The sequence below is a fragment of the Topomyia yanbarensis genome, chromosome 2, assembly GCF_030247195.1.
Source record: "Topomyia yanbarensis strain Yona2022 chromosome 2, ASM3024719v1, whole genome shotgun sequence".
NCBI classification, from domain to species: domain Eukaryota; kingdom Metazoa; phylum Arthropoda; class Insecta; order Diptera; family Culicidae; genus Topomyia; species Topomyia yanbarensis.
The window spans coordinates 324,596,999-324,613,780 of record NC_080671.1 but is presented as its reverse complement, the minus strand read 5'-3'; the positions used below and the strand labels follow the sequence as shown (position 1 = coordinate 324,613,780).

General features: G+C 38.7%; 1 long non-coding RNA gene across 1 annotated transcript; it reads left to right on the top strand.

Moving 5' to 3' along the window:
• Positions 1–815: 815 nt before the first annotated feature.
• On the top strand, positions 816–5,137 carry LOC131681265 (uncharacterized). Its single transcript, XR_009303882.1, has 3 exons — positions 816–876; positions 1,031–1,098; positions 4,811–5,137. It is a non-coding gene; the product is annotated as an uncharacterized LOC131681265 (long non-coding RNA).
• Positions 5,138–16,782: the final 11,645 nt, after the last annotated feature.

Here is a 16,782-nt window from a genome sequence, read left to right as displayed (position 1 = left end):
ACTCGGTTGCATTGGTCCGTTTTTAACTGCCCGTTTAAGCCCGTCTAGGATATTGGTAGCCAAACATAGGAATAAAACAGATTACGCGAGGACGGCCTCCCTCCTCGCCGTTTTTAAGTACGATGAGATCGATACTACATATGCTCCGGAGCAAGTGACCTTTTATTCGAATGATCGTTGCAAGCTTAAAACGATACTCCAGTTTACTATTAAGTATCCCACCTCGACTTTGACATTTGTTGAACAGCCGATTAACCTTGCGTGGAACAATATCTGAGGATCCTTAAAAAAACTCCGATCGTATTGATTGATTGATTGCCTTCGATCATTTTACGCAGGATTGAGCTGAAGTGAACTGTTTTGTTGCTTTTGCATTCAACTTGACTTCCAGTGGTGAGTAAGTTGAAAATGAGCTTTTGGATAGAAATAATGTTGCGAAGCTTAATGTGGTGAACTGATTCGTGAGCTTATTGTATTAGCTTGTCGTAACCGCAGTTGGCCAGCTCAACATGTCTTATTGCGGAGACAGGAAGTGTTGCTAGTTGCCATAGTTTTGTTTTCTTGTGTAGCAATTTCTTAACTATTATACTTAGCGCTATGCTATATTTCTCCTTAGAGGAGAACAGTTTTGGTAACAACTATTTTCCTCCATTAAGGAGAAAATTGTTTGCGCGCGAGGAGCACATAACCGATAACTAAATTAGTTCGAAAGTTAAAACAATCGATATGACTTTACTTGTGCAATAAATATGCCCGGAAACCGGGACTTCAGGAAATGAGAAGCAGTGCAGTGTAGTGTAGTATTAAATAGTTTTCTTACCTGAAAGACGGTTGTGTTTAGACGAGAATCCTGTACCAACTCTCTAATGTGTCAAGGTAACGCGGGTGACATATAAAAGAAACGAAATATCAATTCACCTACCATTTCAACAAAAACGAACTGGTGAAATATTTCGTTTTTACTTTTCATATCGACTTGTTTTTTATATATTTGTTTTTGATTTCATTTATTTTGATTTATGTAAAATAGTGCGATCGAGCGTGTTGCTCCCTCAACGAAATGGATCAAGGATCTCCTTCCAAAGATGAATCTTTTGGGTAAGTGGAACGCCTATCTGATTCGATGACAGAAGTTGTTACCTACGATCCACCTTCCCCACTTCCCCACAATGTTTCACAGCCCGACGAGTCAAGGTTTACCAGGATGGATCCGCTGGTCCCTGGGTGGTGTACTTTCGGAGCCATCCGGAACGAAAGGTTAGTTACTAGCTATCGACTGTACGTGATATTAGAAAAGCGAATGAAAAATTTAATGATAGCCAAGAAACGCAGTTACTGTCACCGATTTGTCGATGGGTTAACAAGAAAAACATCGATGAGCACTCTTTGGAGCACGGCCCGGCGTATGCGAAACCGAAACAGTACTAACGAGAGCGTAGAATATTCAAACCGTTGGATATTCGATTTCGCCAATAAGGTTTGTCCGGATCCTGCCCCGGCCGCACAATACCTCGAATGAAACACCGCTTTCGATGGTGGAGTTCTCACTTGCTCTCTTATAATGTAACAATAAAGCCCCAGGGCCAGATAGAATAAAATTCAACTTGTTGAAGAATCTGCCAAGAGACGCTTGTTGAATTTATTTAATTGGTTTCTTGAGGGTGACATTGTCCCACATGATTGGAGACAAGTGAGTGTCATCGCCATCCAAAAACCAGGAAAACCAGCCTCCGACCACAATTGTATCGACCGATTGCAATGCTGTCTTGTATCCGGAAGTTAATCGAGAAAATAATCTTGTTTAGCCTCGACAATTGGGTCGAAGCAAATGGCTTACTGTCAGATACACAATTTGGTTTCCGCAAAGGCAAAGGAACGAACGATTGCCTTGCGTTGCTCTCAACAGAAATTCAAATGGCGTATGCTAACAACGAGCAGGTGGTATCAGTATTCTTAGATATTAACTGGGCTTTCTATCAACATTCTTTATGAGAAATTGCACCAGCATGGTCTTTTACCAATTTCAAATAACTTTTTGCTAAACCTGTTGTCTGAAAAACATGGTGATTTATCGACATCACGTAGCTACATGGGCTTTCACCAGGGCTCATGTCTAAGCCCTCTTCGCCGCAATTTTTACGTGAATGACATTGACGAATGTTTTGTCAATTACTGCACGCTAAGGCAGCTTGTAGATGACGGTGTGGTCTCTATTACAGGTCCCAAAGCCGTCGATTTGCAAGGAACACTGCAAGATACCTTGGACTATTTGTCTGTTTGGGTTCTCTAGCTGGGATCGAGTTCTATACGGAAAAAACTGAACTAGTCGTATTTTCTAGGAAGCGTGAACCAGCGGAACTACAGCTTCAGTTAATGGATAAAACTATTGCTCAGGTTTCAACATTCAAATATCTCGGAGGCTAGTTCGACTGTAAAGGTACCTGGGGATGTCACATTAGGTATCTGATACAGACGTGCCAACAAAGGATCAACTTTCTCCGAACAATAACCGGAACATGGTGGGGTGCCACCCAGGAGACTTAATCTGGCTGTACCAAACAACGATACCGTAAACCGGGGTGTCTTTGATCATAGGGGTGACTTTGATCACTCGAAACTTTTTTCGTAGATCGCTTATTAAACCAGAATAGTCTACCGAATCATTTTAGTTTGAAATGATTTTTACTCTAAACTTATGAAATACTGGTTTGTTATACTTTTTGAGTATTTTGTTCGGTTTTTGGGTACAAAAACTACAAAAAACCGAAATTTGACTTTACCTTATTTATACGAAGCTTCATAAAGTGTCTATTTTTTATGAAACAAATAAATCTTAGATTTGAGCAAGAGTAATAAATTACAAGCGAGATTTTATTTTTCTTTAGAGTGGGATGTACCAAATTTACTTTTAAAAGTTTATTTATTTTAAATACAATTTTTTTTGTGAAACTAGTTGGCAGTTATTCAAATTTTTTTAAGCTACAACTCGCAACTTTTTTTATTGTTCAATATTCCAACGTGTTAAAATGGATGAAACATTTTGTAAATTGATAAAGCACTGAAATAAAACAATTTTAGGAGTTTTAAAGGTTTTCAGAATCTTTTATTCTAGTTAGACACTAATTATACGAATTTTGGTTACTCGAATTTTACAGTACATTGAATACTTTGTATAATACCAATTAACATCTATTTAACAATGAGCATCTTTTCAGAATTAGTTTAAACAAACATTTGAATGAAAAACATTGACATCAATAAGTTAATGTGGGTGAACATGCAGGTTGTCAAAGTCACCCCGGAATACGAAAACGGACATCAATTTGAAATCATTTTTGCAAAAATAGCTGTAAGCGGACAATTTATTGGTAAAACCATCCAATCTTGTTCTCCTTACATCAGTACATGGTTTAAAAATATTAAACTTGAAAAAAATGAGTTGCATCTAAAAATATGCAATGATTACTTCGAAAAGTGATTATTGTCACCCCGGTTTACGGTTCTATCAGTGATGAAGTACGGATGTTTCTGCTTTCGCTCCGTTGCGAACATACATTTCATCAAACTAGAGAGAATCCAGTATCACTGTTTGTGCATTGCCTAGGGTTGCATGCACTCGATCCATACGATGAGTGTAGAAGTTCTGGCGGGCGTCGAAAAATCGATTTTGGGACCTCTCATATCGATTGCTCATTCGATGCGATATTTTGAACACATTGGTGATTGCCAATTGCGAAAGGCTTGTCGAGACCCGATTCATGTCCTTGTACTTCGATTACATGGCACAGAACATCAATTCTTCTGATCCAACTGTATTTTTCGACACATCCATGAAGGAAGAGATTTGTGGAATCCCGGATCACATTCGCCAACAAGTGGTCCCAATTATTTTCTTTAATAAATACCATCAAGTCGACAGCGGCAAAATGTTCTGCACTGACGGATATTGTCGAAAATTGTTTCGACGGGTCGATAGGCTTCGGTATCTTCACCGAAAATCTTGCTGTCTCATTCAAACTCAATGATCCTGCTTCAATTTACGTCGCAGAACTAGCTGCCATTCAGTATATTCTCGGGATCATTGACACCCTGCCCTCAGACCATTACTTCATCGTTTCGGACAGTCTCAGCTCAATTGAGGCCATCCGTGGGGCGAAGCCTGGCAAGCACTCACCGTATTTCCTGGGGAAAATACGAAAGTGTCTGAGTGCTTTATCTGAAAAATCTTACCAGATTACCTTGGTTTGGGTCACGTCACATTGATCTATTGCGGGCAATGAGAGGCCGGACTCTTTAGCCTAGATGGGCGCATTAGAAGGCGACATTTACGAAAGACCAATTTGCTTCAATGAATTTTTCAGCATCTCTCGTCAGAGGACGCTCGATAGTTGGCAAACTTCATGGAGAAATTGGCATCTGGAGCGGTGGCTATATTCCATTATCCCGAAGGTATCAATGCTTGGTTTAAGAGCTTGGATGTGAACCGGGTCTTTATTCGTACGATGTCAAGGCTCATTTCGAACCATTACACGTTTGATGCGCATCTCCGTCGTATAGGGCTTGCTGACAGTAATCATTGTGTTTGTGAGAACGGCTATCACGACATCGAGCATGTTGTTTGGCTGTGCGCAGAGTACTATGTTGCCAGGTCCCAACTAATAGATTGCCTTCGGGCCCGTGGTACATCACCCCATGTGTCAGCCCGGGACGTCCTGGCAAACTGCAACCACAGCTACATTTTTCTTATTTATACCTTTTTCAAAACTATTAATGTCCAGGTTTAATACATTTTCCCCTCTCTCATTCATAGAACCCCATCAACCTCTCCCTGTATCTACAATATGGCATTGCTTCACAAGTCTACGATGCATACCCTTCTTTGATAACCGTCAATTCAGAACATCTTGAAAGAATCGGAGTACCAATAATTATCCGAAATATTGACCCTCCCCTCGCCCCTGCGATTAGAGGCTGGAAACCACTACAACGAAATGTGTATATCCAACACAATGATCAACCAACCAATGACAATTTCAATTATACAATGTATCCTACTTCCTACCTTTTCCCTTACTGACATAAGAGGGGAGTAAGCCACCCCTAAATATGGCTTTTCCTTCCCCCACTAACACCTGAAATGTACCTAAAAATTGAATAATCGGCGTCGTTAAGCTATCGCATTTCGGCCTAAATAAACATATAAAAAAATACAAATAGTGAAAATACGGCAATATACAGTAACGGAAATAAAACAGGAAGGTGTCGAAGGGACAGGTAGTGCCAATGTATTGTACGTGTAAGTAAGTATGGTCCAGAATCTGGGCTACAAAAGATGACGATTTGAGTGGTGCGTGGAACACATTATATACAAATCATATTCATGAATGTGTTTTGTGTCTTCCATCCGCAAAAGCGAAAATGCTATAACGATCCAAGCGCATTTTCTAGTTATTGTGCTATAGTAGCTTTGTTATATCAAATAACACATTCTATTGTTCAGCAATATTGAAGCTTATACAAATTTACACAAGTTTCCTGCTTACCATGTATCGATCGATATAAAAAATATAATCAATTTTCCGAATTATGCACACATAACAAAACACTAACGTATAGGATTTTGGAGAAAGTGTTGCTAGTACGAGCGAAATTTTTATTTTTATGCAATAGATGTAAAAACATGCTTCGGGGAAGTATAATAGTTATTGTAGAGCTTTAATCAATAAGTGTGTTTCTTGTCATTTAGAGTATGGTATCAATAATGTAGGCCCCTCACTGATAGATGAGTATGAGTAACTGTGCACCTTCCGTTCAGTTAGAAGGTAAACAAGGAAGTGATCTCATGTAAGCTACGGCTTCGATTCATATCTAACATGAAATCACATCAACAATACCGCATTACCATATAATTCTCCATACTGCCCCTACACAATCATACGTGTAGACGTGTAAAGGCAGTATCGATCAGCATAGCGGTACTATTTTCGACGCGACAAATCGCTCGTAGCACACCTCCGGCAACGGTCACTCGACCTCGGCAATGATCTTCAAAAGTCACGAGTCAGTTTTTTTTTGCTTTTCAGGTGTTCACTTTCAGTTCCAACACTGCGCTGCTGTGGTACCGCTATGGAGCGCGATTGGCCTTTTTATTGCACTTTGTCCGTACAGCTGCTGGGTCGGTTAAGTTTGCTTCGATCGCATGCGGAGGAAAAGCTTTTTGTCAGCGCGAGATGGAGTGCGTTGAACTGCTCTGCTATCATGTGTGCAGGGGTTAAGGCATCGAAGCATAATATGTCCCCTTACGATACTGCTTTGTAATCAATTTAAAACTTTGATATTTTTGTTGCAACCATGAACTATTTGCACACGATTTTTAGGAACATATTCGCACTAAATCAATGTTCATCTGCTCCACCATAACACAGTGATAACCCAATTTTGACAACACCGTCGTTAGCTTTTGAATGACAATACCGAGACACTGCACGGACAGAAACGTATTCCTAAATACGTGAATTCATGATGAATCATGGTGGATTAATACGCCATGAATTCTTATAGTTCCGTTCATACGTTATGACAACAGGATCGTGAACAAAAATCCTGAGTTTGCAGCAGTTTACCTATTTTCTCCCTCAACACTAGCTCATCGCTTTTATTCGTGAAGAAATTTGTTTTTTGTGAACTTCAGTCGCAGTTTCGGCTCTGTTTTTAGAAATTCGTTTGTTTATCCGTGAACTAGGTTACAACTATAAGAATATTGTCCTTGTCCATAAACCGAATATTGATTCGCTATTTTATTCATAGATTTAGGGAATTGCGAACTAGTTCACAAAATCAAAACAGTCTCGTTATTGGAGATTTGCGGCAAAACTAAAATTAGTCATGCGACATCTATGATTCAGCTCATGAACTGGCAAAGTGATACAGCTTGTATTTTTTCACTCGCAAGTGAGTCGTAGCTTCCAACATAAAGCTTATCAGTGCCAAAGTATGAATGAAACGGTAAGAAATTTTGTTTTATTTGAAATTATTCTGCAATTACAGCCATTTGAAGCTATTTGGCCCATACATTTCTTCGAAATGTAATAGGGGTTTTATGGTGGCTATAAAAATACTTTCCGTAAATAATGTTTCAACTGGAAACCGAGACCCAACTAGTACCAATGTTAAACTCCTTCATATTTTGGACTACGTAGGAGATCTGTTAAGCCTATCAGCGATAAGGAACGGTTGTGTATGATGCAAAGCTGACACTTTCCAATTAGCCGAATATATTCTTTCCTCGCGTGATTTGGAGAGTTTCATGAATTTACACCATCTCATGAAGCTTTAGTTTGACTTAGGAGACAGGGGAAATGATGTTGAGGCGACTGCGGTAACTCTGCGAATTATACTAAAAACCACTACGTTTTGCACCCGTTTCGCAAGATATTTACTCATTATCTTATAAAATGATAGTTTTCCTTCGTTTTCGTAAGCCATTCTCAAATTCAAAGGTGACATGATGTTTAAAAGTTATTTTTTATCAAAGTTTACAGAAAATGTATGCACTATGACAGAAAAAAATGAAATCAGCAACACTTTACTTCTAGCATTATCTGTGAACATTTTCAACGTAGAATCGCCAATTTGTTCATTATTTATTTCCGCAAAGGCAAAGTGACGAATGGTTACCTTGCGTTGCTCTCAGCAGAAATTCAAATGATCTATGCTAGCAAAGAGCAGATGGCATAAGTGTTCTAAGATATGAGGGGAGCTTTTGAATCAGTTTTTATCAACATTCTTTCTGAGAGGCTGCACCAGCATGAATTTTCACCAATTAAATAAAAGTTTTTGCTAAACTTATTGTCGGAAAAGCACATGCAATTTTCCCATGTTGATTTATCGACATCATGAATTAGCTACATGCGCCTTTCCCAGGGCTCATTCCTAAGCTCCTTTTATACAATTTCTGTGTATACGACGTGGATGAATGTCTTGAGAATCTCTGCACATTAAAGTAACGGCATTGTTTCTGTTACGGGACCCAAAGCTATCGACCTGCAAGGACCATTACAGAATACCTTGAACAATTTTCCTGCTTAGGCTATTAAGCTGGATATCGAATTCTCCACGGAATGGACTAGTTGTATTTTCGAGGCAGCGTGAATCAGTACAATTACAGTTTCTATTACTCAGGTCTTTACAGTAACATATCTAGAGGGCTGGTTCTACTCGCAAGGTACCTGGGGATACCGCATCAGGGGTAAGACGGACATATTAAGCATATACTGAAATATAACATAGTAAGAGCATGTTTTGTCAACATGTAATACTCTATGTTGTAGCTCCATATGTTGGCTTTGGAGTGCCCAGAGGAATTATATTACAAAAATCAATAAGTAACATTTTTTAAAAAAGTGGAAAACGAAGAAATATCTGCACTTTTCCAGACTGCGGGTGAAACGGACATATGGCGGGGGTAAGACGGACATGCTGCAGAAAGGATAATCACAATGCAAAATATTAAAATTTACTGTTTCTTGCGGATGTTTAGAATGGATTGTGGTTCTTCTTAATATATATGTTCAATTTGAGGTGAAAAATGACGTTTTGGGGTTCGATTTAGAGTTGAAGCAAATGATGTATTTTCTAATATCGTTTTTGCCGTTGTCATAAAGAGAGCTAGACAATCAGTTCCAATGATCAGTCACAATCACTTATACAAAACTGGAAAGTTATATATTAAACGCGTAATTGGTAACATTAGTTCCTCGATTACACACAGCCAGAGTATGGGACCTGCACAAAATCGTCTACCAGGTTCTAGGAATTCCGTAGGCACATTAACGTACATCCTGCAGTCTACTGCATATGAGACTTCAGCTAACTTGATGGTTCTTCACATTTGACTGCTTTAATTTCGTTTCTATGGGCGAGACATTCATAAAAAGGATGAATCAATAGAATTAATCAAGACTGTCCGTCTTGCCCTACCAGTACACATATTTTTTAAACGTTTGTACTTATTAACGCATAAATAAACTTTCTTGTTATTTTCCACGAAGGTGTCACTTAAGTGTTACTTTATCGAAATAAAGGAAAAAATCCGCGAAAGAATTGATTTTTTCATCGCTAAACCTTAAAATCGGAAACTTGAAAATTACATCCACACGAAACTGCACTACTGATTATCAATATTTGCTTAAATTGTACACGTTTAGCAGTATTCAAGGCCTACTAAGTGTTTCATAATTCAAGGTTACCCATAATGATAGGGTACACATACAATGCAATTGAAGTTTTAATGTTATATCCCTAAAATAACCATGTGTCCGTCTTACCCCACCTGTCCGTCTTACCCACAGTTCCCCTATCTGAAACAGAAATGCCAACAAAGGATCAACTTTCTTCGTACAATAACCGGAACATGGTGGGTGCCACTCAGGACACCTAATTAGGTTGTATCAAACATCGATACTATCAGTAATGGAATACGGATGGCTCAAGTTTCGCTCATCTGCTAACATACATTTCATCAAACCTGAAAGAATCCCGTATCGCTGTTTGCGTATTGTCTCAAAGTCCTGTTGGGCGTTCTCTTCTAAAAAAATCGATTTTTAGAATTCTCATATTGATTGCTCATTCGATGCGATATCTTAAACCGGGTGGTGATTGAAAATTTCGAAAGGCTTATCGAGCTCAATTCTCAGCCCATTTAATGTCCCTGTACTTTGTACGGCTTCTTTGACACATCCATGAAAGACGAGGTTCGTGGAATTCCGGACCCCATACACCCGGAAGTGGTACCAAACCTACACCAAATTTTTATAATAAATTCAGAGAAGTCGGCTGCTCTAAGATGTTTTATACTGACGGAACCTCGGAGGGTACGTTGGCTTCGATATGTTCAATCAAAAGTTCACCGCTTTTTATGAACTCAGTAACCCTGGTTAGATGTACGCCGCAGATCTAGCTGTAATTTAGTATAACCCTGGAGTCATTCAGACATTTCCTGCAGACCATCACTTCAACGTTACGTATAGCTTCTGCTCCATTGACGCTAATCGCGCGATGGAACATGGGAAGCACTTCTTGTATTTGTTGAAGATAATATGGCAGCTACTGAGTGCTTTATCTGACAAATCTTTCCAGATTACCTTGGTTTGGATCCCTTTTCATTGCTTCATTACGGGTAATGATTCTTTAGCTTAGGTGACATTTATAAAAGGGCAAATTTCGTGGAGCAATGGGAACTAGGAAGGTGGCTACATTCGTAGTCCCAAAGGTATCGACGAAATCTTGGTCCAAGGAAATGGATGTGGGACAAGATTTTATTCATGTGATGTCCCGATTCATGGCACACCATTACACGCTGGATGCACATCTGCGCATTGGGCTTTTTGGTATTTTTTTTCTAAAGCGTAATTTGACACGGCTAAACAAGCATGGGAAAAATCGCCTCACTAACCGTTCGTTCGCACTTCACAAGCAAGCTTACTTCAGTTATGGTGCATTCTGCTTGCTTGGAAAATGATGCCTAGCAACCTGTCGCTGCGAACACACACGAACTAAAGCTATAACAACCGACGAAGAAGCATATCAGTTGCTTCTTTATTCTATCCTTTCCCAACGCGGATGGCTTCACTCGCGAAACTCTTCTCGAACTGTTTGTGGTTTCCATAGGATTTTCATTACGCAAATTTATTTTATTATCATATTCACACAATATAATAAATAATTAGAAAACCATCTCTCGTTCTTGGAATCAGCTATTCCAATAATTAATATTTTTCAAAATTTGCAACAATGCACCGCTAACAACTGAGCCGCAAAGAACTTCACTAGATCAAATTCCTTGTAGGGTTACTGTCCCCCTAATTCATCTTAGCTCCTTTATTCATCTCACCCATTTGAAAACATTAATTAGAGCAATGTCTGCTATCAAGCTCAAATGGTAGGATGAATAAGGGAGAAAAATAGATAATTGATTTGATTCATTCATCAAAAAATCTTTGTGAGCTTCTGGAATCTATATCAACCATTCGCGAATCAAAATTTTACGCTGTTCTTAAAATTTCAAACTTCACCGTCGATTCGCAATTTAACCCATCAGTGACCTGCTGCAAAGTTTTTAGACTTTTCGCTTGGTGCGTTGTTCATGGTTAATTAATGAGCAGAAACTTTTGGCTACTTAGTGATTGACAGTTAGCAACAGTCGCGCGAGTGAACGAATTCACCCATGCTTGCGGCTCAATGCGTTAGCACAACTGGTCGGTGTTAAGTCAGACCGGACTAAGTAACAAAATATTGATTTCGAGAAAAACGAGTTTAAAGTTTGAATCGCAGTATCCTTTACATTATAATTGGAAATTAATTTTTGCCATAATTCTTGTTTATGGTTATTTAATTTAAATCTGGTAAACGTCGAATGTAACTGACGATATTCTTTATCCAGCGCTATCATTATCTCATTTTTTTATGCTTTGCGACTTAGTCCGGTCTGACTTAACACCGACCAACTGAGCCGTAGATCTTTTAAATTTTTACTATGAGTAAAAATTAAAAATACTAAGAACGGCTGTCTGCCAGATCATGTTGATGCAGTTTGCTGCTACGTGTTGAGAGCCTTTTCCTTGGTTGTGAAGTTGCCTTATCAGTCGCAGCTTGGTACTGCTTTCTTGGTCAGAAGTTCTTATTTGTATCTTGTTCTTACGGGTAGCTGTTGTAAATCCGCCTTCGTCATCATTTGGTTCTTACTTTGTGATGCTAGTCGTTGGACTGGGAGCAGTTGTCGTGGCCGTTGTGCCTTCATTATTGGTTAAATGGGTCGTTGTTTTTGGTTGATCTGTAAGTGTCGGTGGCGGCTTGTTAGAGTTGTCTATCTGGTTACAGAATTGGCATGTTGGGGTCTGCCCGGGATATGTGATCAGCGTTGTTTTCTTATAGATTACGCCATCCGGCAGGAATTGGTTTAGTTGGGGACGGCCTTAGCGTAGATGGTAAATCGATTGCCTTGTACCAAAGATGATTAAGTACAAGATATTCCACTGTCAAATTCCAGGAACAAACCTTCGACAACATCATTTTGGTGATTCCAACACCATCTTTAGAGTTCTCATTCAACCAGCAGAACGCACTTGTACTAGTTTCTTTCAGCGTGCAATTGCGCGAGCATGTCAGATGCTTTCGGAAGTGTGGTTCTTTTCTCACCATAATGAGAGTGAGAAGAATAGCAAATGGAATGAAACGATCAATCCATTTACACTTGATCGCGGAGAAATTCAAGTAGCACCTATGAGGCTTGCGTTTGTGAGAATCGTATTCTAATAAACGATATCTCGAATATTATATTCATGTAATGTTGAGTGCAAAAATTACGATTTCCAAATACTACTACTTTTTTTTGGGAAATATATTGTACTAATTAAGCCAACTATGATTTTTGTTTGGAGAACTGTTTGTATCATTCATAAAATCTTCGAGCATATCGTTAATAGTGAACATTTCTAAAGGAAATTAAATCCAAAATAGGCCAAGGCTATTAAAGTGCTAGATTTTGGAGGCAGCATATAACAATGGAAAGATATCGGCGAGTGGATCTTTAAGGAACTGATCGATCAATTCATTATGTAAAAAAATAACGCGCGCACCGGCCGACTGACTTTTTTTCTATCGATCTCTCCAATCTGTACTGGCAGCTGCAGGATGAAAACGAGAACCGAAAAGTACTTTTCAAACAGACACTTTCAGTATACTTTTTCCAGTTGCTACTCGCCATTCTTTACCGCTTCAGAAGGATGTACTCCTTTCTCTTTGATGATTTCGCTTTATCTGCCCTTCTTTTCGCTCTCATGTTGGTGCGAGCAGAACGATATTCCCAAACGCGCCGTGTGCATTGAAGCGAAGAACAGAAAAAATGACAACAGTTGCATATGCTCGCGCATTACGATACTCTGTAGTAGTGTGAAATGGGTATATGATTAGTTCTATGTGAACTTGTTCGATGGCGTTACTGAACTGAAGCCTGAATTTTGTCAAAGTGAACAGGGTCTGCTTCTACGCAGCTCACCTGGATTCGGTTCCCAACCCCCGCACGTAGGGTTAGAGATTTTTCCAAAGGAGATTTCTCTAACCCGAAAAGAGGCGAATGACCCTAACGTTGAAACCTCTATAATAAAAAAAAATCGTTTAGCCATTGGCATCCGAACGCCGGTTCACAATCCGAACGCCGTTCGGAATACCGGTCAAAAAATTCGCCAAGTGTCATTCCACTTCTCCGTATTGCAATATGATTCGTTTGATGTAAGATTCATTAGCGCGCGGTGCCAAATCATGGATAAGAACGTCCACCATATCGTTTTCTATGTACACGGTTGTTATTAAATTCGACCTCGTGTTGCATGTTGTTCTTTACAATAGTTTTCTGCCTGTGCTAAACTTCCAAACGTAATTAACACGCAGTTTTTGAAGTGGTGTAGCTGAATGTACGTAAGTTCCGCGAGATTAAGCTCCATTTTAACTTCAACTAGTTCTTCCACTGTGGGTCTACACGAGTTTTATTAAAGTCGATCGCAATTGTGTTATCCCGTAGCACGGTCACTTTAGTTTCCTTTGGCAGACTCATTCCACTGCACAGTCTGGGGCAACGATATGATACTGTTTATGCTCTGGGTATAGAATAAAGAGCTGACTTGTGTCACTGGTGTTTATAGCGTAGCGAATTTGTTCTTCTGCTTTATGCGAGTTTAGAAGACAGACTGACTCGTTGATGGTGGTGTCTTGTGGCCAGAGTTAAAAATAATCGAAGTTCTTTTTTGACGGCTGAAAATGAATCTGATGCGACTCGTGGTGAATAGAAATAATATTCATTCAAATATCCATCCTTGTTCATTCCGTTGAATATCGTACAATATATTCATGTCACTAATTATCTAGGAAAATGTTTTCAAATGCTGGTAAAGCATATGAAACAACAATCATCATCGCTTACATTGTGCCAGGGCCTACTTTGATGCGTTTGATTCAATACTGTACGGTCGCTTCGTGTAATAATCGGAGACGAATGAAAATGTGCATGGATGAATGGGCGGTTTGTTCGTTTGACGTTTTCAGCTGCGTCACTGAATATTGAAAATGAATGCGGCTGAATATGATCAATTTTCATTCAATGAATTTGAATATTTTTAACTCTGCTTGTGGCGACGGCTATAACTATATCGAACACATTATTTGGGCGTGCACCGACACGTCGCATTGTTGCTTATGTCAAATTTAATATTTATTTTTTAAAGTGTGCAGTGTAAGATTTTAGCTCCTCTCTTTCTCGTTCTCAGAAATCTCCTGTTCTGCTTTTGTTGGTGTCGACTAGCAACATAGCGCTACTATGTGATTATGTATTCATTCATACCACTGTGATTGCACAAACCAAAATTGGAACCGAAAAAACCTGAAGATCTGACCCAATTCCGCTACGTGCTGTCTTGGCAGTACAAGACTGTCATAATTATGTGTGTAGTATAGAGTCCCGTACAGAGGAATGCGCAACACTGCATAGAATGATGCCTACTTCTTTGCTCCTGGCACCCACAGTTTTTGCTGTAACTTTGAGTGACTTCAACCAAGTTGCTCAATAAATCCATACGGAGTGAATTGAAAACTGTTTCGTGGCTTACTGCACTATATAATACTCTTCCCTGCAATTTATTGTACATTGTTACAAAAAAGTATAATAAAGCAAATAAAGTATCTTGTTTAGTCGATTGAAATATTTTACCATGATGTTATTTTTATCAACACTAATACTTTTCTTGCATGTTCTCTGAAAGAAGAATGCTTGTTTACTGTTTGACTGTTCGATAGGTAGATTTAGCTTCGCCCAGGGCGAACTTTCAAACATAAACAACGCCTTTGGTCATAACCGTCGACGATCTTCCATAAACTGCAAGCTTGATTCTTATCTTCTCTGTCATCGCTGTCCTCTCTTCCTCTCTCTCCCTCTTCCCTGTATCTGGCATTGCTGTTACTACGATGCTGAAATCCAATGAAAATGTAGCAAATTGGCCGTTGTTAAAAAAGCGAATTTAAGTCTGAATCTTCTTATTATCTTCCATTAATTGTCAGTTACAATCTCACTATCCTAAGATTTGAAACTAAAGTGTATTTATAATATCATACTTAGTTAGCCCACGCCCCTTGTAGTCTTAATAATTAAGTCCCCAGTATATTGAACCGTATTCTTTGTTAAGATAGTCTATAAATTGCCCGTATCCTTCACATTGTCTAAAAATTGTTCCTTTGCTTGTATTTTCAAGACATTTAAATGTAAGATGTACCATCAAGCTGTAATAGTACCGTGCCTTATGAAATAAACAAATTGAATAAAAAAGATCATACGACGTTAATTAGTTTAGGAAAATGCGTAACGAAAGATTTTCTGCGAACTTCCGAAAAGCCCTACAAACGTTACGGAATTGTACGACACCGAGGAAAAATATTACATGTCATTCCCATCATTTTGGATGAAGGAAGCCATAATTTTCTAAAAATAATTATTTTGTAGTTACAGTTTATCATTAATAATAATAACTAAGTGATTAATGTTAGTTTTTATTATTCAATAAGTTAATCTGATAAGACACGTTTGCGTTAGCTTGAAGGTGCCAATTTCTTTGTTTTATATTATAAATTTCCTAAAACTAGGGGATTGCACATTGAAATATTTATAATATTTATAATGAAACTAAAGAATATTATGGTTGTAAAGTTATGTACAAAATTCAACATAAAAAGTAATATTTTGAGTTTTTGTGTGACCAAGCGAAGATGTACGAACTATAGAGGTATACCTGTAAATAAAAACATAAATAAAACATAGAATTTTTAAAATCTCTTGACCGAACGATTCCATTGAGAGCGATTCATTTAAATTACTAAGAAATTGTTATAAATTTACGCCTAGGAATTTAGGAAGTATATTTAACCAACTTTGATTTTCAATAAGAAAAATCACGCATCATGACCTGACAATATCGGGTTATCACTGTGGAAACCAACTCTGTACATTCTTTGGGCAACGAGCACTAACCCACGCGACACGACCATAACAATCACGTGACAGGAAACTGGTTCTTCGAGAGGAATTTTCGCTAACGCTCACATGAAACAAATTCTATTCTCAAAACTCTCAACTCTCCTGTATTTTCTGTTCCTGCTTATACCGCGTGACCTTGATATTCCGGTAAACCGGTTTGCTATCTTCCGGTTCGATGCCGCAAACTACAGCAACAAAAACAGGCGCGACTATTCTTACGGAAGTTTGTAGGGACTCTCGTCGTCGTCACCGGTATGGCGTATGAGAGTATTAATACTAGAGCGCGTCAATTTTTGACGTTCGTAATACTGTTTAGATGTACTGCGCAAAGGAATATAACAAAAAGAAAGACTAATTATTGGTTCATGATTTAGGTGAGGCCCCATTATTCAAGATAATGGCTAGAGTCGAAACGCTTTTATTTTATTTTATTTTTTCGCTGAGACTGTCTAACACAGAACAACTTAGTTCACATATTGCATTTTTTATCTATCATACTCTATAAACAGGATCTGTGAACGAGACCAAATATACGACGAACAATGTGCACGATTATTCCGTTAAATGGTAGGCAACATCCGATTGAACATGATTCGATCGATGATTACGCTGCCCCTAGTGAATTGCGAATGTAGAAGGGAGTTGGGGGGTCAAATGGATCAGCATATGCAAAATAAATGGAAATGTTTTATGTAGTTAATGAGAGG